Below are 26,912 nucleotides of genomic sequence, written 5' to 3' on the forward strand. Positions count from 1 at the left end.
GCTGCATACCCCAGGGCAGTAACTGCGTTCGCCAGTGGAAATTTGCGCTCCGTTTTTGCTTCAAAGCTAAATCAAAGATGCTGTCAGAGGAATTGGGTAACCACTAAATCAGCTTCTGTAAAGCAGCACCACTCTTAAAGAACCTCTGAAAATTGACACTCGCTTTGCTGGAACCTCTCATATTGTCGCAGATTGATGTGTTTGGGGCTGTTAACGCTCATGCCTTAGAACTATGTACATACCAGTAAAATATCTGTTTTGGCCTTTCGCTTTGCATACGTACCGGGGGGGGGGGGGGGGGGGTCAAAAGTTCCCAGGCCGCAGGTTTTGCTTCCGGTCGGCATATTCTGGCACGTGAGACCCCATTAAAGATATCAATTATCTCAGAGGTTAGAATAATGCTTCTTATACCCTCCACATATATTTTGAGATTTGGGGCCGTCGTAACTGCTTGCCTATACTGCTCAGAAGCAGACCCTGTGGCCTGGGAACTTTTGACTACCCCAGTATCCACCGTACTTAGTAAGTACTTTTCGTAGTTGTCTTCCGAATTCTAATTCAACGTTTTAAAAGAGTTTAAAAAGATAAATACTGGCGGCACGGCTTTGACATAAGTATAAGAAAGATAGTGCTTTAACGTACTTAAATCGAGTACGACATGCGAAAGCATTTGCATACAGATGAAAGTTGATTGAGGCGATGACATGCAATGGACAGCAGGAAAATGTTTTCCAGATTGCACGCAGGACGATTGGCTGCGGCGATGGGTTCAATTCCGCTCCGATGAATATATTTTTCTTCGAGGCCGAATAATACCCCAACTGTCTTTGTTGGGCTCGACGTGTAAAACCTTAATTTCTCAATAATGTTATCCGATATTTAACCTGGTTAAACTGATGATACAATTTGTAAGTGTTGTTTGAATTACCCGTAGTCAACCTAGTCTGTGACGTCACAATCTGGCCGGGGAATCAGGTGTGAGGCACAAGCACCTCCTGTGGGTTGCTCTGCTATTGCTTGAGTTGCTGGGCTCTGGTCATCGTATGATTACTTTTGAACTAAAACGTGTGCTAGTTACTTTGCTAGGCCTACAGCTTTGTAATCGGAAATTACATTTGCTTGACACCAAACTTTCGGGTGAAACTTGGATTTAACCTTCTGTTTGAAAAATCTTCTCCAAATGACTCAATTTATAATCGCCTTAAACCGAAGTTTACCCGAAAACGGCGAGTCGTATAATACGCCGCAATAATAAGAGGTACAGATGTTTGACACAGCGCACACATAACCACACTGAAACATATGTATAAAAGCATGTAGAGAATGTAGGAAGAAACACAAGGAGAGTGGAGGCGAAGTATAACGCCCCAAACAGCTAGTAACGACCACTGAAAATAGCAAACGTCAATGCCAAGATCTAGGTGAAGGCTATCGAAGGGGAAAAGAATTAATATTGCATACACATTGAATTGTGGATTTCATTATCTCGTTTTATTTTTCAAAATAAATTAATAGGCACCATAAGTGGTAAGCATGCCAGGTAATTAACAGCATTATAGAATGGACTGTACGCAGTACCAAAGTCGAAGACAGAATAGAAAAGACGATACAGCGCAGTCTGCGCAATAACTATACATTTAGTGCGAAGTCGACAAAACAGAAGGCCGCGTGGACGACGTACGAGCCCCAACACTCTAAACTGCGCATTGAAAATAAATGCCCAGAGCGTACATAGATGCAGAAATGCTGCTCAGGCAACCAGCGCACATTTCGTAACAAATACAGGCTTTCGGGAGAATTTATTAATTTTCAATGGTGCTCAGGCTATATAAAAAGTCCGAGAGCACTGTGGAATCTACATTGCAGAAATGCGTAAGCCTAAGCGTTGGTGGTGCACACGGTCCATCACGTTTGCTCTAAATATCATTAACTAAATGCAACGTTATTATATATGGTAATGTCTTCATTGTCATTATCACTAGTTGCAGCGTCATTGCCACCCCGAATATCATCCTCACGGTAGACAAGGAGAATTATGATGTGCGTTGCACGATCCCGGGGATGGCGCAGTTGGTTGAAGCGCTCAGCTGGGGATCCAAGCGATGGAGGTTCGTACCCGGTGGAGACAGGATACAATTATTGGCGACGTCACCATGGGTTCATTTGATTGACAGCTGTAGTGTGACTGAACGGAAGAACGCCGACAGTATGAGCCATTAAAGTTTCTCGCCTAAATAAAATCCCGAGCATGCATCTGGCAGACTTTCAGTGTGAGACCGTTAACGATAGTTTGTCGGCAAAAATAGTTGGCGACATTGGCGTCGGCTCCGTGAAGCCTCACAGCCTCGAAAAATTGAAAGTATGCCTCTCGCAGGTGCTAGTTGGCAGGTGCGAAATAGCTGAACCCTTGCCCCGCCAGTCTGAAGCATTCCAGCCTCGAAAAGTTGCCAACTACCCCAAGCGGTAGTTGTCAAGAGACATGGAAAGGAATTAATGGGTCGGAGGTGCGAAAGAACGTTACTATGCATTTCTTTTTCGCTCATGGAGTCTTCGGACGTATGCTGCTAACGTTGGTAGTTTCTTTCATAAGGAAGGATGAAATGGGAAGAGAAAACATGGCACCTTTGCACCCGCCGTTTGAAGTTTCACAGTTTGCCACACGGGAGTGACATGGGACTGTTCATGCCTCTTACCATAAAGCAGTGATGGTCTCACTAAGCTGGAAACTTTCGCCTGAGAGAAATGTCGACGGCTAGAGGTCGTTCTATATCGGCTCGGTCATCTAAAAAGAAGTCGCCGCTACAGAATCCATGTGCCAGAAACAAGCCCTTCATCCCTGTTATTTACTTACATGGGCGATTGCATAATCAATTTGTATGCTGCAGAAACGTAACGCGCTCGTGTATCTGAAGCATGAATCTCAGTGATCGCCTTATTGTTTATGAAAGAAAATCTGCTTAGTGGTGAATGTTTCTTCTAAGCATCGTCCTTCTTACCTGGTAAAAGAAAACCGACCAAGAAGTTAATCCCTACAGAATACGCAATATGCATTGCGGTCTTGAGTTCCTGGCATGTTCAATTATTTGCGCAGTACGTTAGGATGTTATAACAACCACGCTGAGGGCTGCTACTGCCAGAAAGCTTTCCCTGTGCATAGTCGAGGGCAGGCAAGCAAACGTATATCTGCGCTGCGTGCTTAACAAAATGTTGTCTCTGGAAGCCATTCTCAGGCATGCCTGAACTAGTGTACACAAAGGCGAGCCAATAGAACACATGAAACTGATGAATACTAAGAAAGACCCCGCCGGGGTGGCGCAGTGGTTATGGCGCTCGACTACTGTTCCCAAGGTTGCGGGATCGAATCCCGGCCTAGGCGGCAGCTTTTAAATGGAGGTGAAAAGCAAGACGTCCGTGTGCTGTGCGATGTCAGTGTACGTTAATGAACCCCAGGTGGTCGAAAGTTCCGGAGTCTTCCACTACGGCGTCTCTCATAGGCTGAGTTGCTTTGGGACGTTAAACCCCACAAACAAAATACTAAGAAAGGCTTCAGCATGCAGTTAATCAAAGAAGCCAGTGCTTGCTTGATCGTTGTTTCGAAGCAAGCCAACAAAGTAGAAAGCTTCAAGATACTTCACCAATGCTATCAGAGCATGCAGTTAATCAAAGAAGCCAGTGCTTGCTTGATCGTTGTTTCGAAGCAAGCCAACAAAGTAGAAAGCTTCAAGATACTTCAACAATGCTATCAGAGCTCACCACACAGTCATTTGGACCTGCATTTTTGGTCTGTTTTAAGGGTTGGTTCGGAATTCCTCTAGAACAACGTTCTTGACGACGCAGAAGGAAAGACGCAAGAGCGATGCTGTGAACAATTTTATCGGGAAGCCAGCAGGCCCACCAGGCACACCAGTAGCAAGAAAGAAAATTAGACTCAAAAATCAAAAATATGAATAGAAAGACCGAACACAGACGACGCGTGTCGAGCTTCACACTCAAGGTACACGATTTCTTTCTTGGATAAAGCCTCTGACGGCACGCCTACGCAAACGTCTTACAATTTTGTAATCTTATAAACCTCCGGTACTCCCCTGGTTAGTTCGTAACGGGTTTTTGCTATAACGCTGCAATGTGTGTGCATCGGTTCACAATTTTTGTTATTGTCACCATCTGGTTTGCAGTTCCTGCAATATTTGGCTACGTGGACGCAAGTATCCATACTCGCAGCATTATTACAGTGTTTATTTAGCCTCTTGGTAACCTATGATTAGCCTCAAATTCTAAAAGAACATACCCACAATGTTGCTCGTGTGGCCACATAGCCAAACATTGCTGGGAGTGCAAACCAGATAGTGATGAAAGCAAACATTTGTGAACTAATGTACGCAGATTGCAGCGTCGTAGGGAAAAACCGTGAAGCACGAACGAGTAGTATATTGCAGACCCTAATGACTGCAAGGTTGCAGTATTCCGTAAGAAAGGTTTCGGTGTTTATGACTTTTTTGCCTATTTTCCTTTTCGATTGCGAGAGTGTATAAAAGCCTGCAGGTTTCCCTGTGAACTTTTGTGGGCAAAGCGCTGCTGTTTCCTCTTTTCGGTTGTACCATAAAGTGCGCTGTTATAACAGAAATCAGAAAAAAGTCACTAAGCATATTGCCTTATGTGTCTCGGAAAACAGCCACCAAAAATCTCGCAGTGTACACATTTTACGATCCTTTATTATATATCATTTGCCTAACGAGGGCCAAATCTTGAAGGAAGCTTTCTAGTACTCGGCGTGTGTTGCCTTAACTGTTGAAGTGTGTGAAAAACCTAGGCTTGGGCAATCAAGGCGAATGCCACATGATGGCGAAACGGAGAACAGGCTGGGCGAATTTCCTACAATGCAAGTATGAACATGGAGCTTAGAGTTCAATAGCCAGTTGGCACAGAGTTAGTGTAACGTCTGGATGGGGCTTTGGCTGAAAATTCTAGCATTTAAATGATACTTAGAAATGTCCATCGAAATTCGCACTCGTCTGAGCGCAAATCGAGTAGGCACTTATAGTTTGTTAGCTTCCTTTTTTTTAGCTTCTTTTGTTAGTAAACACTAGCATGTGGGGCGGTTCATTTTTGTCCCGGCAAAATCGTGAAGTGTTTACACATGAGTTCATGGTATATGGTTCTCTATTATTCGAGTAGGGTCTTTTGAAAAAGTAGGACTCTCATATTTTTTATTCATAGAGCACAATCCTTGTACGTGTCTCAAAAATATTTCTTAGAAATGCTAGTAGTTCATACATTTCCAATACGTTTAATGCATTCCTATAAGATTCATTATAGCTGCAGCGGAACGTGTTGTATCACACCTGCGCTGCAGTGGTTCAGTAGCTACTTCGCTCGAAAGCTGATTTCGATGACGTGGGTTCGACCCTGGCCATTGAAGCTGCTTTTCAATGAAGGCAAACAGAAGGTGCCCTTCTGCTATGAGATTTCAGTGCGCATTAAAGAACTCGACCAGGTGGTCGATATTTCCCGCGTCCTCCACTACGGCGTTCTTCATAACCAATTGCTCTTAGGCTGTTAAATGTTATAACCCAAACTAAACCACTATGAACGGTATATTCCTGTTAGAGGTGGGGGCCAGCTAGAGGTTCAATCCTAATCTGGGAAGGGAGTTCGGATCCGGTGGTATTCACAGGCATCAGACCAAATCCTATGCATGATTATAAAATTTCATCAGCATGCATATTTTTTCACCAGGTGGAGCATTCGCGACACCGGTATTGGAACCATAGTTCTCTTGTCACTTTGTTTCAAGGCAGATGTTCTACCTCCATGCAATCGCTACCTGAAAGCTTTGAAAGCAATGAAGAGGACAATCAGCATCGGAGCTGTTCAGGTAACAGTAGAATTCTCGAAGGATGGTGGAGAGATTGTTGTAGAAAAGCTGACCTCTCTGTATACACAATGCCCCATGACTTGAAGGACGGGCCGGGTCGTGCTGTGCTATTGTATACAATGTAGGTTTGTCTTTAGGGTTTAACGTCCAAAAGAGACACTGCTTATAAGGGCTCTCGTTTTGAAGGATTCCGGGAAGTTCGACCACGCGGGATTCGTTTAGCGTTTGCTGTGATCGCGCAGCAGTCAGGAGCCTTTTGTTTCACCATCATCTAAGCGCGGCCAATTTAGCCGGGGTCATATCCATGTCTTCCGGCTCCTTACGGGGTCGTTCTAACCTTAAGAGGCAACCGAGGCGCGGTATGGGCGGTTATAGAAATATTTCTACACAATGCTGCCTCGATAGAGGATAAGTACTCGCTTGTCGCACAATCATAACATTTTTCCCAGGATATATTTACACATTGAACTTTTATTTTTTATTTTTCATGTGCCTTATGTGCCTTTTTCTATTTTGAGAATGAAATGTAAGTCTTGTATAAAATAATGATTACGTAATACTTGTGCTTTTTCAATATCCTCAACACTATAGCTGCTGAGCTAAAATATATTCTTGGGAAAAACTTTTTATGGTGCTTAATTCAACTGCACGCTGGACGCACCTGTCATCCAATCCATAAGAAACCTTTCCGGGCACTCGTTCAGTCTCATGAGGAGCAAGAGAGTTGTTTCGGCTTTTATCTGGCCCTTTGGAACCAAAATAACCTTCTACTGTTTTACTGCCTCTCGAGTTATTTCCTTGTGTGCATTACGGGCTTGCTGCAGCTTTTTAAGCAGTCAATGAGATCGCGAAAAGCTATCGGCATTTAGAAGCAATTTACGGCTGCCATTCCGGGTGTTGATAGTGCGAAGCGGCGTTAAAGGCTAAAAGCATTCAATGGAAGCACAACGGAAACAAAAGAAGAACGGCTGCCGCCACATGCCAGCTGCAAATCGCAGTGAAGCCTCTAGAGAGATAAGGGTAAGCAACGAGCGAGAACAAAGCCCATTTGAAGCTTTGAAGCAGAACGTACGGCTCCATTACGATGGTGGTTCACGATTGAAGCCCTGGAGATTTCCTTGCTTCGGCATTCAACTGGTGCAGGATGGCGAAGAGGGAATGGAATGCTAGAGCTCATAAATATTACTTGTAATGGCAATACATACGCAGAAAACCACTGCCAGATCATTTTTTGCGGCTGTTGTTACATGAAAAAGGTATCAAATTTTGTAAATAATGATATTTTGAAAAACCTCCTCAAGGAGGCTGTGTACGGAATAACTGCTTTAAAGACATAAAATTGGAACCCACTACGTACATTGTAGGCCAGAAAGACTCGAATCTGCGAGATGTTTCCGCGATATACCGCGGGATAGGTTCGTGAGATGTGTCAGCGAGATACTGCAAGATTCCGCGAGATATGTAATGTCGGTGATTAGAATCGTGTCGTAAGCGTCACTAAAGGCAATGCCGATAGAATAGATCTTTCCTTCATATACCATTTAATTATTGCAGCGCGGAAAATTGGGAGAAGGGTTTCGGAGCTCATACACAGTACATTTCATGGAAGTCAATCTTCAAAGAGCCCCTAATAGCCCCCGTGGAGCATGCTCGGCCACACGAAACAAAAAAGTATAGAGGCTCAACTATCATTCAATCAAGCCATCGGCCGCAACTGCAGTCGCCGATGCCGCGTCCATCTTGGTACACTTCCACGCTTAGTAAGATTCTCATCCACGGGCTATTCTGTATTCTCGTTGTTCTTAGGTATCGGCAGCCGGTCTGACACGGTTGCGTTCTCTGTTTTAGAAAGGCAGACTGGCCGCCAAGCTACATCTGTTGGATGATCGGATTCAGCCTGACGCTTGCGCCGTACCGAACGCACAGATGACCCAGATGGCGTACCATCCAAGACATGACTAAAGAGTGAGCGCTGCGAACCAGCTGTTATTCCCCTCCCCCTCTAGAGAAAGACACGTGATAGTTCGGTGTGGCGACACTGACACCTGCCAGAGTTTGCGTACCCGTCGTATTCACCCGTGGACGTTATATCAAGGCACTGCTCCTGAGCAGTTTAGCGATGCTTTTTGCCAGATTATCTGTCCCCCAATCAAACGGTTGATCCGTCACAGAGAAGCGGGCACGTTTCGCGTAGCTCAAGCAATGCCGCCATTCACAGTGTGCATGTCTACTATGATCATCGTCATTATCCGAACTACACCCACTACAGGGTGAAGGCCTCTCCCATACTCCCCCCAACTAACCCGGTCCTGAAGTTGCATCCACACGGCCCATGTGAACTTCTTTTTCACATCCGCTAATCGGACGTTCTGCCACGCTTTGCTTTCCTTGCTTGCTTCCCTTGGAATCCTACGCTTTGCTTCCCTTGGAATCCAATTTCTTACCCTTTGCGACCATTCGTTATCCTCACTTCGCACTATATACCCTGCCCATGCCCATTTTTTCTTGATTTTCACTAGAATGTCATTAACTTCAGTTATTTCTCCGACCAACTCTGCACGCTCCCATCACTTAAGGATACACCTATCACTTTCCGTTCCATAGGTCTCTGCGTTGTCCTCAGCTTAACTACATACGTTTTTGTTAACCTCCACCTTTCTGCCACATAAGTGAGTACAGGTAAGATGCGACTCGCTCTAAAGCTATAAGCTGCTAATTATAATCTGCGAATACTTGCCAAATGATATCTGTCCCGATTCTGTTCTCCCAGCTATTGTCCGTTAGTGGCCTGGCTCTTTGGTTACTGCCTGTTCTAAGTATTCTCCTACCACTCCCAGTGCATCTCTACCTATTGCAAATGGTTGTTCCTTTCCAAGGATGTGGAACATTAACTTAGGGGGCTGCATATCATATATATATATATTCATATATACTTTGAAATTTGTGCCTTGAGGTGCTTAGACAAGGCTATGTGTCTTGAAATCATTTGTGTTAAAGCTCGCAATTTTCATCCCTTTCAGTAGGCGGCATTTTGTGCCGTAGTTTAGCAGTTACTAGAGGAAATTTGCCTTCCAAAATGCTTGGTGTCGTTTATTCCAATGGGGCCAGAATTCGACATTAATGAAAACGCTTGCGTTCGTCCTGGTCGATTCCACCGGCACTGGGCGATTGCAGGCAAGGCTATAGAGCTTAGCTCATCATTCAGAATAACCGGATGGGCCCGCTCAAAAGTAAAGGTGTATACATTTTTACCGGCTTCACGGTTCTTGATCGTGGTCGCTAGTGCAGCTGCAATTGAGAGCTTCACAGAGTTGATGAATCGAGTTACTGCTGAATTCAGTACTATTACAACACTGAGCCTGAAGGCACTGCCACAGTGGATGTTGTTAGCATTTACAAGTTATTTCTGCCCCATATTGAAACAGCGTCGCGCTCCTAACAATGACCATCACCGCTGTCAAATTCTTAACTTTCTCATTTGGAATGCTCGCTAGCCATTTTACAGTTTGCACATCATGGTCAGTTGCACCACGAGCTTTAGCGAGCCTTCAAGGAGTGGTATTATTCACTTCCCAGAGGCACTAGCGCAGCAGGAAGTAAGAGAAACAACATTTTCATATCCCATGCATCAATGCGTGCTTTGACTAGCCTTTATAATAAGTATGGGACAAAGCGAGAGGTCAACTTACCGCTGCATTTAATTACATGTCTTTCAGCACGCACAAAAACCGCAACTACCCGGATCATTGGCATTCCTGTAGCAGATAATTTATTCAGCCGAAAAATGCGGCCGAGAGCAGACACGTCAGAAGTCCCAGAAAAAACAAAACCACTGAAGTATGATAATCCTCTTTATTACAGCAGAACAGGCTCCCTGCTAATCCCTGGGGCTATGCTCTTGTTGAAAAACGAAGATTCCGCCAGCTTCCGCTGGGGATGGAGAAAAACAAATTGCCGTACTCATGCAGTCTGAAGTGTATGCCCTATGGGGACATGAGAAACGAAGTAGGGAGAAGTCACGATGCTAAGGAATAGCATGTTTCCTAAAGTGCGCGCCGTCTGGCCTACATAAACGTGCCAGCATGATACGCGCATGGAGATTAGGCCATTACTGTCAAGTTGTTGTACACAACCCTTCGAGCGTATGGATATTTATGTTTGCCACTTTCCCGACCAGACAGCCTGGAAATGATTTGAGGCATTATTTATTGACGCAAGAAAAACTGCATGTGTCAGTGAGGTACCTATCTTTCTATCACAAAAGAAAGCGTCCTGCTGCAGCCAGATCTCAGTCAGCATGAATAAAACTATAGCGGGTTTACACAAGCCGACGTCTACGCTAGCTCAGGTTTATAAATAAACTTACTAGAAGCGCAACCATGAAACGCATGGGCTGTGTCTGATGCTCACACTTACATGACTCTCCCTACTCTGTGCCTTTTATGTCAATCAAAATACTAGTTTCTAACTGAGAATACATTACGAACTGTCAGTAGCAAACCCCTTGAGATCTAAACTTTTGAGAAAGACTGTACCTTAGCAGTAGCCCTCATCGCCAAGTAGTTGCGAATGTCAATTGCAACTATACTGTCTCGCTGTTACAATTAAATTTACATTTTGTATGTGGATGTTTCAGCGTCAGAACTGTGTGCTAGCATATCATACCCGATTTCTTGGAATAATTTATATGCCAGAACAGCTCGATAATGGAGCCGTGATTCGCTATGTTTTTACGGATCTGATGCCTGTTTTGACATGCTTCGTTTTGGCCATCGTCGTTACTTAGGATAGTGTGTAAGTATTGCTGCGTAGAGACTCTTTTTAAGCTTGTTTTTTCGAAAATCGCTGTATCCTTAAATGCACTGAATCGGAAAGACGCACCATCACAGTGCGGATTACTTGTCGCGCATATGTACCGCATCAGATCCTACATAAAACGTCGAATATTTTTAATTTATAGTTATCGCCATTAATCAATTACTTGAAAGGCATCGATGTTAGCATTTCACGTGTTTTTCTTTGTGGCCCCCAGAACTCCACTCTGCGTTAGCTGTTCTCTACAAGCGAACTTTGCCAACAACAACGAGATATTCCTGCTTGTACTATGGGATGTGTGGCCCGAGAACTGGAGCACCTCCTATGATGTACGAGCCGCTGGACACTTGTCAGTCATCAGTAGATTCGCACCGATGAAGCAACACCACTAACAGTTCAAATTTCTCCTACAGGTTCGAGCTTAGGTAAAAGCATGCCGTATCGGCGTCGGCATTGGCCTCAGCGTCGGCTTTGTGAACGAAGAATAACGATCATGGCACTGACCGGACATAGCTGCTGGCAGCTGGCATGAACGAGCACTTATTTTTCGATGGTTTGTGCGACTTAACGAGACCACAGGATATCAAAAAGTTGGAAGGAAAATTCAACTCGAGTGGCTCACTTGAGGCGGAAAAAGAATTAACCTTCTAGTGTTCTTGGATGCTGAGTAACGCACGCTACTCCTAGGCCACGCAGATAGGTTAAATGCAGAGCTGAAGTGTCCCTCGTAATTTTTGTTGATTTGTTAATGTCCAACGCTACTTGTCATTTGCTCGGAGTGGACGTTGTGCGTCCCTATTGAATTGATCACTTCAGAGGAACAGCTCTCTTTTGGGGACTATGTAGTGTTGTAGAAGTGGACAACGGTGGTATTCTATCGTTACTGCAACTTCCCACTGTGTTCAGAGGGGTAAATATGATTATGACCAAATATTCAATTCATTTCAATTCAATCCAATTCTTATTTCCCAGAAACAATACATCCTGTAAAGAGGCTAAGGGCTCAAAGCTGTCTGGTCAGCTGGACTAGGCTCATGATCCCTTCTACAAGGGAATCGTGCTCTTATACAGCATCACAAATTACCAGAAAGTATTATATAAACATATACATGTTCAAACTAATTTAGAATATCAGTACCAGGTAAGTGCAAAAGACACATCACCATAACAACTAAGCACAGAAGCAAAAAGATTAACATAAAAACAAAAAGAAATAGAATACAAGTATGTTGAAAGATAAACCATTAGAAAGCATGCACATATTAAAACCAAATACATCTACTCATTCAGTTCTTGTCCAGAAAATAAATTCGCAGTTCTTTAACGCCAAAGCAAGATACACATTTATGATTATTCAGAATAAATGTCATGTTATGCTTCAATGACTGGTGTTTGTAATGGTTCCGAAACCTTGGGAGGGACCATATTTCATCACTACGTGTGAATAGTGTACTATTTCTGCATTTTAAACATGCAAAATTAGGCAAAACGTTTTGGGAAGTTGAACAAAAAAGTAGAAGGAGCGGAGAAGGCGATACGGATACAACTATTGAACTATAAAATTCAAATTATGGTGTACCTTATGAAGACACCTCGCGTGGGAGACAGGTATTCTAAGTTCACAATATAGCGCACGATCTTATTTTGAAGCATAAGTACATTTACCATGTTTTCTATTGTTTTCGTAGCCCATACTAGGCTACAATAGTTAATAGGCGAAGAAAACAGTGCATAGTAAATTTGGATTTTGGCCTGTGTTTGGAAGAAGATGTCGGCATCGAGATAAAGCTCCCGTTACGGCGGAAAGTTTCCTAAAGACATCTTCCACATGTTTATGCCTAGTAAAACTGGCCGAAAACGTGACCTCCAGACCTTTGTGTTCATTCACTACTTGAACTTCTTAGTCTTAATATCTGGCAGCAATGCGTGTACGTACTTTTTTATTTTTAGCTCTGAATATTTCAATTTTCTGCTTAGCATTTATACTAATACAGTTCAAATTCGACCAGAGATATATTTTTCAACTACTTGATTGTATTTGAAAATTACGTCATCGATGTTAAACTTGAAATTAATATGCTGCTGTCATCAGCATATATGAGAAATTTTATAGTTGGATCAATGTTCACAATATCATTCATGTGTACATTAAAACGCAGACACTAAGCGATGATAATATACATACAATCAATTCTTTTATAGTCAATTCACTGAACTTGCCGCGGTCACTGTGTTGCTCATCTGTGGTTACGTATGAAAGAGGAATTTTTGATCGCTGGATCAACCAAATGTTTGTCTTGAAGAGGGGATGACTTGGTCTGGCCTTGACACTGATTATGTCAAACAAAACAGAGCACGACAGCTTTCAGCTTTGGCTTGCGTGCGATATTGACGTCATAGCGTTCAGCGCATTGTGTGTGTGTGTGTGGGGGAGGGGGGTGCTTTTCTTTTGATGCTTACAACAACCTAATTCCTGACATTGGTTCTGAGGGTTATGAAAATGTTGAATGCTTAATAGTAATAAGCCCCTGCTTACTTCCATTTTCGTTCATGGCCTAATCAAACTTTCAGATATGAGGCTGTTCAGCGGAAATGCGTTCATGGCCTAATCAAACTTTCCCATATGAGGTTGCTTAGTGGAAAATTGTGTCTTCGAAATACTGTATGAAAATAGGAAGTGCAAATTGCGTGCGAAGTGGGGCAGAGTAAAAGTGAAGGGGCTATCAGGTCTGACACTTTCCGGGCTACAACAAACACACCCGCGCTCGGGAACACGCCAGCGACCGCATCGCGCTCTGGTTTCTGGCTGAGACTAATTAATCCTGCCAGACCCATTATCCTGATTATACTCCAATCCGCCCAATTAAAGACTTGGTTCGAAGAAGGGCACGTCGCAAAGAGAACGCTGCTCCCTAATTATCGCCGCACTCTCTCCGTTCCACGCACACTGTTCGCCCCCTTCAGTCATACAAAGCTCTTTTCCGCGCACACACAGTCGAGCAGAGGTGCCAGCCTAATGGTTCAGCTAATAGTCACAAGATGCTCTGAAACTCTGTCCGCATGCAAACTGTCGGCACGGCTCACGAATGTCCAGGAAGAAGCGTTTTTGCAAGTCAACGCATGGGTCGTGAGGTTTTAAATCCAGCATATTACATTCATGGAGAGACACCCTACAAATCTCGATCTTCTTCCTGTGCTGCCAATAAAGTATGTCTGCGATGTCTTTGCGCTCTTTCAGAACGCGGATTCTATAACATCGGAAGATGCCTGTACAGACGAGGCGTGCAACTGTTGTTCTAAATGCATGCTAGTGTTTTGAGGAATGGGGCTTGAATTCGCTCCAGCACAGGTCCTGGTTTTCATCCCGTTTGGCTCTGAGTCACGCTCAGCTGCCCTCTAAGAGGCCTTTGACCGCGGTTAATTAGCGGCGTTCCATTCCTCCGGAACGATGAAAAATTATGGGAGACTCTTGAGCTTAGTATTTAAGCGTATACGGTGCGTAGCCTACCAGCTCACATATAAAGCCCTGCTTTAATTAAACCGTATGATCGTGGCTAGATGGTCTAGGAGAAAAGTGAATGCAGCGGTTCCTGCAGGCTGATTCTGATTCCGCACTCCCATATGAAAGGAGAGGCCCGAGTTGGCAGCTCCTGCCAAACCTAATGTCAGGCAGCCCCAAGTTCAGTCAGTGCTCGGTCATGTCAGCTGCCAACTACCACCTGCCACCGTCGTGCTAGTGATTTTCCACACAAAGCCCATGCCAGCGCAGGGAAACGGCCGCCTACGCCGGCGTAGACACCCAATTTTTGGCGAACGGGGCGTATAAAGCTGTCGCGTTGAAGTCTAAGAACACTGAAGAAAAGCAAATAAATAACATTTGGTTTTCTGTTTTTGTTTTCATTATTTCCCTTCAACCCCAAGCTGAATTTTCACTTTGTTAGTACTCTCTAACTTCTTTTACATACTACCTGTTATTTCGTTATTTGCATGCTCCTTTCTGCTTGTTTGGTAATTCATTTTAAGTATTGTGTAAGCATATACCGACCTGAATGCATTGGTGGTCCTGGCGTTTTGCTTTTTCGCAGTGTTTGGTTGTTACAGTTGCCTACAAATGTCCAACATGACTGTGCATTTTCGTTCATTTTTATTGTGTAAACATTTGCGACCTTGAAGATTTTGTTTTCATCCTCTTATGTAATGCCTTGACCAGGGTCTTTAGGGGCAATAAATGATAATTTCCCTCATGTTGATCAGCGGGTGTTAAAGAAAGGGGATGAAAAGTAGGACAGCTAAGAGAAACAAATCTTGAATACACTGCGAACAGACCCGAACGAATATTTTGTGGCCACTAAAAATAGAGAATCTTTGCACCTCTGATGAGGTAACTGCATTTATTCGAGATAAGAAACGTCCACACAGTCCGTGTTTTCTGGAGCAGATGATGTCGTTAAGCTGCCTACTTGAATGCACCCAGAACTGCGATGTTCTAAAACAGGTATTCGGCGTTTGTCTCCTGGCTGACGTAAAAGTAGTAACTCCATCAGTTAGGCGGATGATTGTCGCAACACAGACGCAGTACTCAAGAGACGCAGGACACTTTAGAACCACCTTACGTGCTGTAAAGGCGAAATAATAAATTTTTCGTCGCGGGTTTATTTGTCATAATTTGGAATGGTGTGACATAAGCTAGCCTCAAACGTGATTACGAGCAGTACGCTATGAGCTACAACAAACATCATAACACCATCCAGAATGCTATATGACGAAACCTTCCCTCAGGTTTAAGCAATGTGAAATGTGAAATCAGGCAGGCGCTTAAGTTTCGCCTAAAGAGTAGAAACATTAGAAGCGACAGTGTCTTTAGCACCGCTCTTCCATTATACGTCAGGAACACGCCTTGGTGACTATAAATACCACGACGCGTTCACTGGGTACCCCCCTGACACGCTTGGTGCCTACTATATACTTCGTGGTCTATGCGTTGCGTGTCTGTCTGGAACGTAGAGGACCTGTGTTGGGACCGTGACATATATCTTAATAAAATATTTCAATTTTCTGAAATAACTCGCTGTCTCACCAACTTCGGTCGTATATGAATATTCTATATACAGCGTTTATGTATAGAGAACATTGTTTTGTTGTAACAAATACTACTGTAAAAAAAAAATCGCCAAGCAAAGCTTATTTATACGCGACGCCGCAGATTGAATTGCTGTTCGAGGCAGTACGCGCAGTTGGTTTTTCTAATGCTTTCTCGCCGGCTACTCATAAAGACGTCAAACTCCCCGTTTGGTTTTGCGTATGTGCTCTAGCCTTAAAGCATAAGGACTCACCGTGTCATTGCGATTTCGGCTCGAATACAATGGTTCGGTTTAGTGACCAGCGTATCATACGCTGCTGATTTGACGGTCAGAGCTGTTAAATTTCTAAATCAATATTTGAAATAAAATTAAGAAGATGACGGTTGATTACCGTCACGGTAATCTTAAAAATCACAGATACATATATATTTCATTTATTTTTCATACCACTGAACGCAGCATTTAAACATCGTATATATTTGCATCGCGAACAGCAAGAATGCATACAAAAGAGTAACGCACCGAAATGCAGAAAAATGTTTTACAAAGCAGCCATATTGATCTTGCACTACGCATTAACTCTAATGTGGAGCTTATCTACTATTCTCATCTGCTCTACCTTGCCGGAAAGGCAGACAAATATTCTGTGTTCGATTTGAGAATGTATTGACATGAACGACGGAAGTACTTTGCTAGAAATAGTCGCATTTATAAAAGTAAAAATGCAGCATACGCTTCTCATGTAAGTAGAACCTTATGGCAAAACATGTTTTTGCAGTAGACAAATCCCATGAAAGATATTTCTCTGCACCACTGACTTGAACTATATGTGCGATGTCTATTTTTCTGGGATCCTCCTAACTGAGTACCGTTTTTCTCCGGCCTTTACAAGCGGGGTGCTGTTTTGCTATTAACATTTAGCAGATCCTTAGAAATAGGACAGTTTGGGCTCGGCAGGTGTTTTTAACTGAGAGGTAGATTATTCAAACGAGATTCAAACTAATACATAATGCGAATTTCTGATGTTTCAAAAAAACATAGTTTTGTGTTCAGACGTCTGGTTCCAAGAATTTTATAATATGTGATTTTTTTTTTTGCATAACATGAGGTAAACATAAAAAATCAATACCATAATTCCTTACGGCGAAGTTCAGGTGTCCACAGATACAAGTGTGACCGATAATGCACCCTCCCCTTCCTGTGAACCAGTTATTATTTATTATTATTATTGCATATCTAGCATTGTCCGTAGTCAGGTTTGGATTTACTCCCATAGCAGGCCCTTGCATTTTTTTTTCCTTCTTCCTACAGTCGCAACAACAATAATCGCGTGCTTCGAATAATCGTGTGCGGCGTCTTGGAATAGATACACGGGAAGGGCGCTTTGCGTAGCACAACTCGCTCAACGCTCCTTTTTGGCTGCCGCTGTGAAGCTGCGTTCACTAGAATAACTTGCGCATTAGATACCAGCACGCAGCTCCTATTGATTTCATGATCGGGCATGATACTTGATTTGTTGCCCTTTTGGAATGTCGGGAAAGTAAGGAATAAATATTTCCTAGATCACTGCAGAATTTCCACGGGAGAAAGGCGTAAACCTAAGTGTTGCTGTGTTGTTCACGACATATGTCACCGCGTTAAGAACGCCGGTGAGCTTTGATGCATTCAACGGAACGCTTGTTGTGTTCGACCAGGGGAGCGCGATGTATCATGTGTAGCAGCAATGCTCGAGCATTCTCATTTTCTCACTCAGACATGGACTGGAAGCTGAGAACCGAAACCGGATTTTGGCTGACAGCCATTCTGGCTCCTAAATACGCCCCGCCGTGGTGGTGCAGTCGTTATCGCGATAACTAGAATCGTACTGGAGGGCACAGACTCAAGCCATGCGGGAAAAGGTGGAGGGGTGGAAAGGGCAACAATTGTCAGTTTTCGCCAGGGCCACAGTGTGCAATATGTTTTTTATGTCGAAGCTGTGGTACGTGATGCAAGTGTTGCATTGTGCAAGGATGAACGTACAGAGACTGCACCGGATATTTGCCATTTTTGTGTGGGCAGCAGAATGGGAACGATGTAGCCGGACCAGTTTGTTTAGGCGGGTGAAGGACGGTGGACTGGGTTTGGGGCATTTATTTCTACGACAGATTGTCAGCAGACTTCTTTTTGTTCGCGATGTAAAAGATCCATTTTTGCGTACTGTGTGCCAATTAAGGCTCGGAAATGCACTACCTGACTTTGTTGTCTCGACCGAAAGTGTATCGGGACGCATTTTTGGTTATTTTAGAGAAGTTGTCGCTAGTGTGCGATTCCTTTCTGTTCGATTTGCTTATGAATATTTATCTTGTGTTAGCAGGAAGAAGCTGTACAAGGATTTGTGTGACGTAGTTCTTCCCATACCAATGTACAGGGCCTTATACAGTGGAGGACCAGGACGCGACGTACTTAAGCGGGTGAAGGCGATGCAGGTGCCGTCAAATGCAAAAACTTTTTCTTCAAGTTACACACGGAAACAATGCCAGTAAAGAAGTTCTTGGAAGGAAAGAATTTATATTTACCTTGGGGTTCGCATTGCTTAATTTGTAAACAGCCAGAAACTATAGACCACGTTTTCCTACATTGTTTGGAAGGGGTATACTTTTGGGATATTTTACAAAGGACTTTAAAAAAGGAATTTTCATTAGACTCGCATGGTATTAGGTACTTGCCAGTAGAGAATGAGGATGGGGTGCCACTTGACCTTATTATGCTAATGGCCCTCCACTGTATTTGGCGCTCGAGAATGGCAGGATACCATTGCGATCCTGACGCACGGCCAGTACGGATCTATTTTCGGGAAGGCATGAATAGATATATTGAAATTCAGAAACTTGCTCCTGAAGCTCCCGAATGGCTCGGAAGATTGGAGCCATTAGTGAACCTAAGAGAATTTTAGCATGACGACGCCACAACCCACCTGGCTGATTGTTGTATTAATGAATGCTCATTGTGCCCTGTAACCGGTTTTGTGTATTGTGCCGAAGTCAGGCAATAAAGAAAAAAAAAAAGTGGTGGTGCAGTCGTAAGACACCGGACTACTGTGCCGAAGTACCCGGGTTCGATCCCGACCGTGGCGGCTGCGTTTCGATGGAGGCGAAACGAAGAGGCATCCGTGTGCTGTGCGATGTCAGCGCACGTTAAAGATCCCCACGTGGTCGAAATTACTCCGTAGCCCTCCACTATGGCTCCTCTTTCTCTAAATTCCACTTTCACTCCCACCCTTTTTCCCTTCCCTTACGGCGCGGTTCAGGTGTCCACAGAAACAAGTGTATCAGATACAGCGCCTTCCCTTCTTGTGAACCAATTATTGTTATTGTCTCGAACTAATTAATTTATTAAACCACGTCAGCCATTTTGGCACTTGCACAACTTTCTTTTACGCTTTATCAGATGGCAAATTTTTGTTTTTCCAGTGTACCAACTAGTTCCTCTTTTACAGCTCCGACAAGTGAATTGAAAAGTGTAATGTGTGTCTGCGTTTTTATATTCACAGATTCCGCACCGTTGTTTTTCTCGTCTTTCTCTGTGTCTCTGTCTGTCTCCGTCTTGATGTCTGCATCTTTCGCTACCTTGTTCTGTCTACTTCTGCCAGTGTCCATGCTAGTCAGTGCGCTGACTATGTGTGTGTGTCTCAGTGTCTGTCGTGGTGTCTGTGTCTTTGTTTGTGTCTGGCTGTGTGCATGTCCGTGACTATCGGTCAGTGTCTATTTGTCTACGACTGTCTATGTCAGTCTTTCAGTCTTTCTGCCTTTGTCTGCATCCGTTTCCCTGACTTTGGGTGTCTCTGTCTCTCTGTTTATCCCTGTGTCCACCTATCGCTGCGTCTGTTGCTGTCTGTCTTGGTCTGTCTGTGTCTTTCTCCCACTGTCTGTCCATCAATGACTCACAATCATCATGAAACGTAGCGAGGCTCAAAGCTTTACAAATAACAGAATGGAAAGTAACGTAACGCTTTGGTGTTTTACATAAGAAGTCTCATGTATTTGTGCCGAAATTGTATGACGTGGCAAGGTGAAAATTCGCCATTACTGGTGAACTACAAATTTAGATTTGAAATTATTGCTCTTCATCTCAAAGCAACAGCGCGTGTAAAACGTCCTCACGGTCGGTGAACGTCGGTAACGTATCGGCAGTCCACCATTCTTCAAGTTCCGGTATTCCGCTGTTTGTCAGTTACCTTCAAGATATTTTCTGTACAGTAGGCTTAATATATTAAACGAAGTGCGAGTGGTTCACTAAACTTGATTATCTTGTACATTGTTGAATGGGAAACATAACAGCTGTTTCCTCTTAATGAACGCTATCAATATTGAGCAGTCTGAAATGTTGATATTTCTAGCTTTTTACAGCAAAAATAAAAACTGGTGGTTTTGCCTGCTATCTTAGAAAACACCTTTAACATTTATAGCTTTTCTAGACAGCTGCATTATTTCTATGTTTTGGAAAACCTTTCAACAAGAATTATAGTAGAATTGTTGTTGACAGACACGCTCATTTATGATTATGGAAAGCCATTAATGCAAAGTCGTTTTTCCTGGAAATAATACTTTCTAGAAAGGGTAGAAAATTATGAATAAGTTTAAAAAGTGAAATCAACCTTCCCACGTATGTTAAATATCATACCAATCGCAATGCTAAGCAACTAATTAAACCAATTTGTTTCAGCATAGCACATTTTACTAAGTCCTCAGGACAACTTCGGGCAGACCAGCAACATGAAAAAAGATGGGCACATTTTTGAGAATCGCGAAGCCGTGAAATGAAAGGCGAGCCTACTTGTTTCTGCTATCTAATTCCTTATTCTAGTTGTATCGTGTAAGCACATGGCGTAAATGGACGACATGAACCCTAAGCTATAGCATGCTCACCTTTTCTTACGCAAGCGGGAGCGTCGACATAATTACAAAAGCATGCAGAATTTAGCCAAGAAATGTGATCACTGCCGAGAGAGAATTAAGGTACGTAAAAAAGAGGTTACCGATAGTAGCTTTGTGTTTGGTTTACCTGTATGTTGGAGCATTTATGTTAACAAATTTATTCTCATTATAAACAGAACGCACGCAGAAACTATTGGACCGGGATAACACAAGCATACAGGCGTGTTCTGGTATCTCCCCTTAGACCTGTCCTTAGCAGGGTAAACACGAGCTACCGGTACCCCTGAAACAATAACTTGATTGTTTCCTTTTCATGCGCGTCTACTTTGCCGTTCAACTACCGTAGGTGATCACCAAAAACGTATTCGCCTAAGTATAGAAATCTTGTCATGAGCCATCGGGGCGGCAATTCGGGAAGAACGCCTTAGCATTCGAATTCACAACGCCGACGCGAAAGATAAAATGCCTGCATATATTTTAGGAGGGAAGCAACATCAATATAGTTCTGTGAATATTAAGGGTAGTAAAGTTTTAATTTACTAAGGGGAACCCGATCTTGTTTTCTGAGTGTTCGGCGCCCTTTATTCATTTTTCGACTGAGTATTTTCATACGCCCAGCTCTTTTATCACTAGCACGTTAAAAAAAATTAATTTGCCTCATTCAACAGATACTTTGATCCTGACCACAATGCGCTAAAACCATCGGAAGGTGGACAGAACTAATGGAAAAACTTGCAGTCTGAGGACGAATGAAAAGATCGCCACTCACTTCTCGAAAACAACAACTTGGAAAAATATTGGTATTTATGTTTGTCTGTTTTGCACATCTTATGCATGCTGCAAAAGGAAATGAGTGTCCATTTCCGTGGGGGTTTAGTTTGTTCCGGTAGTCAACAAAAATCGCAATTAGAAAACTAGACGAGTCCAGTAACTTTTTTTGTCGCTAAAATATGTAGCAAGCCAGTTCAATTCACTTTCTAGATTGTTTTTCTTAAACGGCCACTACAATTTTGAGTACAGAAAAAATAAGCGTTGTCTTTAAACTAGGATATTTACAAGGAGCATTTTTTCCAAAGAGCTGTTTGAAAGGCTGTTTCACATTCACAAGAAAAAAGTTGCTCTACAAACAAGTTACAATAGTTTACGTTTTTCCCATTTGCCCAGAAAAACAGTTCCACTGGTGATAAACACTAATTAGTTAAAGCTATGAGAAGCACCTAATGAAAATACTAAATGCATATTTAGAACGGTAACTGAGGATATTATTAGAGGTTATTGTTATTATTGTGTAATTACATTCAAACGGCATCTTTTCTTTTTCTTGATTACCAAGAGAAACTTCGGCAACAATTTGACATTTAATTGCTGCTCAACTTGATTTTAATGTTTGCCGTTTCGGTTTCCGTACTTCAGAACGCATCTTCTAAATACACTGCATTTCGGGCGTCACAGACATTATGCGCAACTCATGAACATTACCACCTCCCCGCTTCACTTAAAAAATCTCGATGCTGGCATTAGGTCATATCCGGAAATTTATAAATGAACTCTCTGTTTCAGTCGGACTTCAGCCACTTAGTGCCAGTACACTTCTTTTATTTTAATGTTTGAGACATGATTGATGGGTCACATGCAGATGATCTTCTACCAAGCACTGGGTTTTAGTTTCGCTATACTGCCGAAACGCATTTAAAGTAGCTTCAATCGTTATCTTTAAATACGACTCGTCGTGGTGGAGAACAAATACTGTAGGACATTGAAGTTTCTATTAACGTAAGAGGAGAAAAAATACTCCATTTTCGTTGCCTGAGATTCATCTAGGTTTCTTAAAAAAGTGGTGTACTCCACAGGTCCTGGAACAAAACATGACCGCTATGCGTATGACATAGCAAGACACTTTCTAAGAAGCCATAGACGATACCTTTTGGTACCATATGCACCGATGTAGCGTTATGCATGCCACAGCCTGCAACTAACGTCCTGAAAGATTAACTGTTGCTTTTTGCTTTCTTTTCTGATTTCTACATTTCTGCTTCTAATATGTGTATGCTTCGTACCAAACCATTCCTAGTCGCATCACACCTTTGCATATTCAAGGAACCGGCTACTAATGAAGTTCCACTCAGGGCTCAATTCCGAGATGGATATTTTGGTGTTTTCGTTTTTTCATCCCTTTTTGCAATAAGGTGTCTGAATACTATGCTAGGCATCCAAGCAGAATAGGAACTAATCCCGAGTGACTTTTAAGGCATAAACATAATTGCTTTTGAGTGGGTCGGCACTCATTAGTGTTCTCAGTTTCAAGTTTGCCTTCTGCTGATGCTCTACCTGAAGATCAGCTCAGGCGAAGGAGGTACACTTGTTCTGCGACGAACAGCTGCATAAGAATGTTCATGACGGTTGCTGAGGCAACAATTGTTGAATGACGAGACAAGAAGGCTGACCGTCAACCTTTTATTTTTCAAGCGTTTTCAGTGAAACGGCCTGAGTGTTACTTGTTAAAATGTTACGTAGAGTAACAGCAGTCGTAGTCAACCTATGTCGTGTCATCGTCTCTAATCCTGCGCACAAACTAGTGAATCTAAAAAAACGGTATCGTGGCTTTGGGTACCAATAGTTCATTCCGCAATGGGGGCAGACTTTTCCGCCGTGATAACAACATAGATTGGGCGTTGTTGTAGCATGAAGGGGATAAATAGTTTTTGCCAACTTACCATGAACGCTGGCCGGATCGATTAGAGCAATGTACATCAAGCATGACGCTGCATTGGTGCAGCGGGCTCCTCTGCATCAAATGTCCTTCGCCTCTCTCGATTATACTTTCCTTTACGCATCAGGAATAGTTTCGGACCAGTGCCAGTTAAGTAATATATCACTTAATGGCCTTGTAGTCCGTTTCGTGCCGTCTGAATTTCTGCATTTTCTGGGCCAAGGTCAGCCAGCGTTTCCGATACGGTGCAGATGTCTGCTTGCGCCAACTGCGGGAAGAATTTCAGTCCTGCGTACCAAAACGTGCATTTGTAATCGGCAGAAGGATATGATCTTTTGTGATGCAATATTGGTCACAGTTTTTGTTCGATTGCAAGTTTTGACTCGTATTTGTCAAAGAAACGGGGACGTTGTGCCTTTTGAAGTAATGGCGTCCAACTGCAGCACTAATACGCCTCGGTGCAATATGGAAGTGTTAATTGCGGACGCAAGCCAAATAACATGGCTTGTTGAAACGGGCGCACGTTTGAGGGAAGTATCGGCATCCTAGGTCTCTGTGACACTCAAATAAACCAGTTAGGCTCATAAACGAAAACTGCGCTTGTTCTCGCTACAGCATATTGAGGCTGGCTCGTTTCTGCACTACATTTAACTGCTTAACTCGAATGACACTAGTATGGCACGAAGGGAAGAAGAAGGCAGAGGACCGGAAACAAGAAAAAATGTTTGAAAGATGAATATCATCTACAGTATAGCTACCATTAAAACAGCTATGTTTAAAACAGAATCAAATGAAAACGCGTAACACACATTACGCCCACAGCCTTCATTTTGAGCTCTTACATCTTCAATATTTTCCACGTCCTATTCTCATTTACGCCTTTCATGGAGCCGCGTTGCGTTCAAGAAAGCCTATCCTTCCTCTTGGGCAAAAAAGAAAAGGACGCGAGTACACGTGTGATTCAACATCTGGATATACATTTTGTCCAAACTGCTCAGGTTCGTGAAATTCTAGAATAGTTTTTGGACATTTACAGCCAAAATAGATATCTTAGGCCAAGAGTTCGCTATGACGCACGGCATCTACACCGGGGATGGTATTTATATCTGCCGCCGAGTCTACCATGTCCCCAACGCTGAACGCCATTTCTTTAAAGCAGAGAGTACTGAAAAAAAAAAAAAACAAAACAAAAACAGTGCGCCCTCCTACAGTCCCTGGGCCTTATGAGCTGTCCTAGTAAAGAAAATATCACGTGCCCTATCGTTTTTGTTGTGGTTATTGCCCCTAAATAAGATCCCCCAAAATACTTGCACCCTCCGCTGCTAATCGGCGACACGCTCGATTGCATCCCTGGGGCCTATTGTCTTTCCGCTAACGATCGTTTCTTTTCTTATTAGCAGACTTGATTTCAGTAGATGACCTGGATCCTGAGGACACTGCGTTTGTAACACTTGATGGGCTTTATGCACTCACTTCTGCGCGGTTTCAAGTGGTCTACTTGCCTCTGTCCCCTCGATGGGGTTATTTTTTCTCTCCCCTTTTTTTATTCTCAACTTCCTCACCTCTTCAAGATCCCCACTTTCTTTCATCATACCGGCTTCCAGTTCAACGCCCACAACTGGCGTTTTAGTCGTCGTCAGTTAATAATTTTCGGTCACGTCATCACCGCTGCTGGTGCTATTCGTAACCCAGCCAAGGTTCAAGCTGTTTAAGACTTCCTACAGTCCCGTTCCTGCAACCACGTGCGCAGCTTCATAGAGCTGGGCTGTTCTGCCGATTCGTGCCAGCTAGTGATATCGCATGCCCCTCATTTACCTTCCCAGAAAGGGCGCAACTTTCTTTTGGGGAACAAATTCGTTGCGGCTGTCATCTCTGAGCTCACCACCTCGCCTATCTTAGCACACTGTGATGTCCACGCCCCTACTGAATTTCGCACTGACGCCAGCATTCACGGAATAGCAGTTGTACACTTTCCAGCACCAATTTGGAGGCGATCGGCTCATCGCCTATTCCAGCCATCTCCTCTTCGCTGCAGAACCTAATTACTACATTACAGAAATCGAGTGCTTAGCTGTAGTGTGGGCGAATTTTCGCACGTTGGCGCCCTTTTACTTTAGTCACAGACCACCATGCGGTCTTTAAATCCATCTATCTATTTTTGACTGTCCTCTCTGAAAGACGTAATGGCACGGCGAGGTCGTTGGGTTCTACAAGAGTGAGATTATATGGTGGTCTATAAATATGGTTGGCTGCACTCCAATACAGACTGCGTTTCTCGTTATCTCGTCGGGCCACAAGACTATTCTGGAAGTGGCTGGAACACTGGCTGACTTGCTCTCGCGCTCTTCTTTTGATCACATTGGCGACGAGCAGCGCTAAGATGCCGAGGTCCGCAGTATTACCAACCGCCTAGAGTCTGTCCCTTCTGAAAGATCGACGCGCCACTTTATCCACTTGGGTGGCACTTTAGCCACCGAAAGCGACATGAAGTGTCATCTTTCAGGCTCCTACTCGTTGTGCTAAAACACTTTTGCCGTGTCGTACTTCAAGAACTCATCGATGTCCCCGCTTCTGTTTATCTGGGTTTCTCGTGCATTTATGACAGTGTTCGTCGTCGATTCTTTTGAGCTCGCCTCTATTGTTCTGTCCCCTGCAATGTTGGTATCCTCGACCTGTGTAAGCATCGGAAACCCCACAACATTCGCCCAGTCGGCCTTCTTCTATTGGTGTCTCCCCCCCCCCCCCCTCCTTTCTTCCACTGCTATGAACCCCAAACGCCTCTGGATACGCCGAATCCCACGTCTGCTGCAACACCTTCTGCCCACGCCCGTGACGCTATTACTCGTCTCTACCACGCTCGCTAACTATCCCGCTTCCGCATGCTCACCTCGCAAGCCTCGAAGCAGGACGCTTAAAACCGCCATCACCGCAATATCTCCTTCTCCCCGTATTCCTTGTCCTCCTGTGGACGCCATATTGCCGCATCGCACTCCGCGAAACATTAATCTCCCGGCATACTCGTCCTAGCGTAATCTCTGTCAGGTCCATGCTGTCACATACGAGATAGCTCCAACCCTCTCGGAGCTTACATCAAGTTTTGGCACACCTGACATATTACATGTCTCAAGCCTGAAACCTCGCCACTCGCGGTGCCTTGCAAGTGCGTAGTAACACCGGATCAGTGATCAGGGCTTCTTGCCGAGAGCCGCGTCACAGAAAGGCAAGCGACGATAACGAAGCTATGGGGCGCGACGTGCTCGCTCTGGCCTGGCCTCTCTCTCTCTCACACACACACTATGCTGTGCCTGTGTGTGCTGTGCCTAGGGACTCCTAACTCCGGACATGTAATGATATCAACCCGTCATTTCGCTATTACTATTTTGTTTTACAACTGAGGGCGGACGTCTATTAGCGAACGGCCGGAGAAGTGTTCTGATGCCGCCGTCAAATAGCTTGCAAGTAAGTATACTGTTTGCCACAAGAAAGCTGTTGGGAGTGAAGGTATTTAAACGTATACA

This window comes from Amblyomma maculatum, chromosome 6 (genome assembly GCF_055883805.1).
Source record: "Amblyomma maculatum isolate TAMU_Amacu chromosome 6, ASM5588380v1, whole genome shotgun sequence".
In the NCBI taxonomy this organism is placed as follows: Eukaryota; Metazoa; Arthropoda; class Arachnida; order Ixodida; family Ixodidae; genus Amblyomma; species Amblyomma maculatum.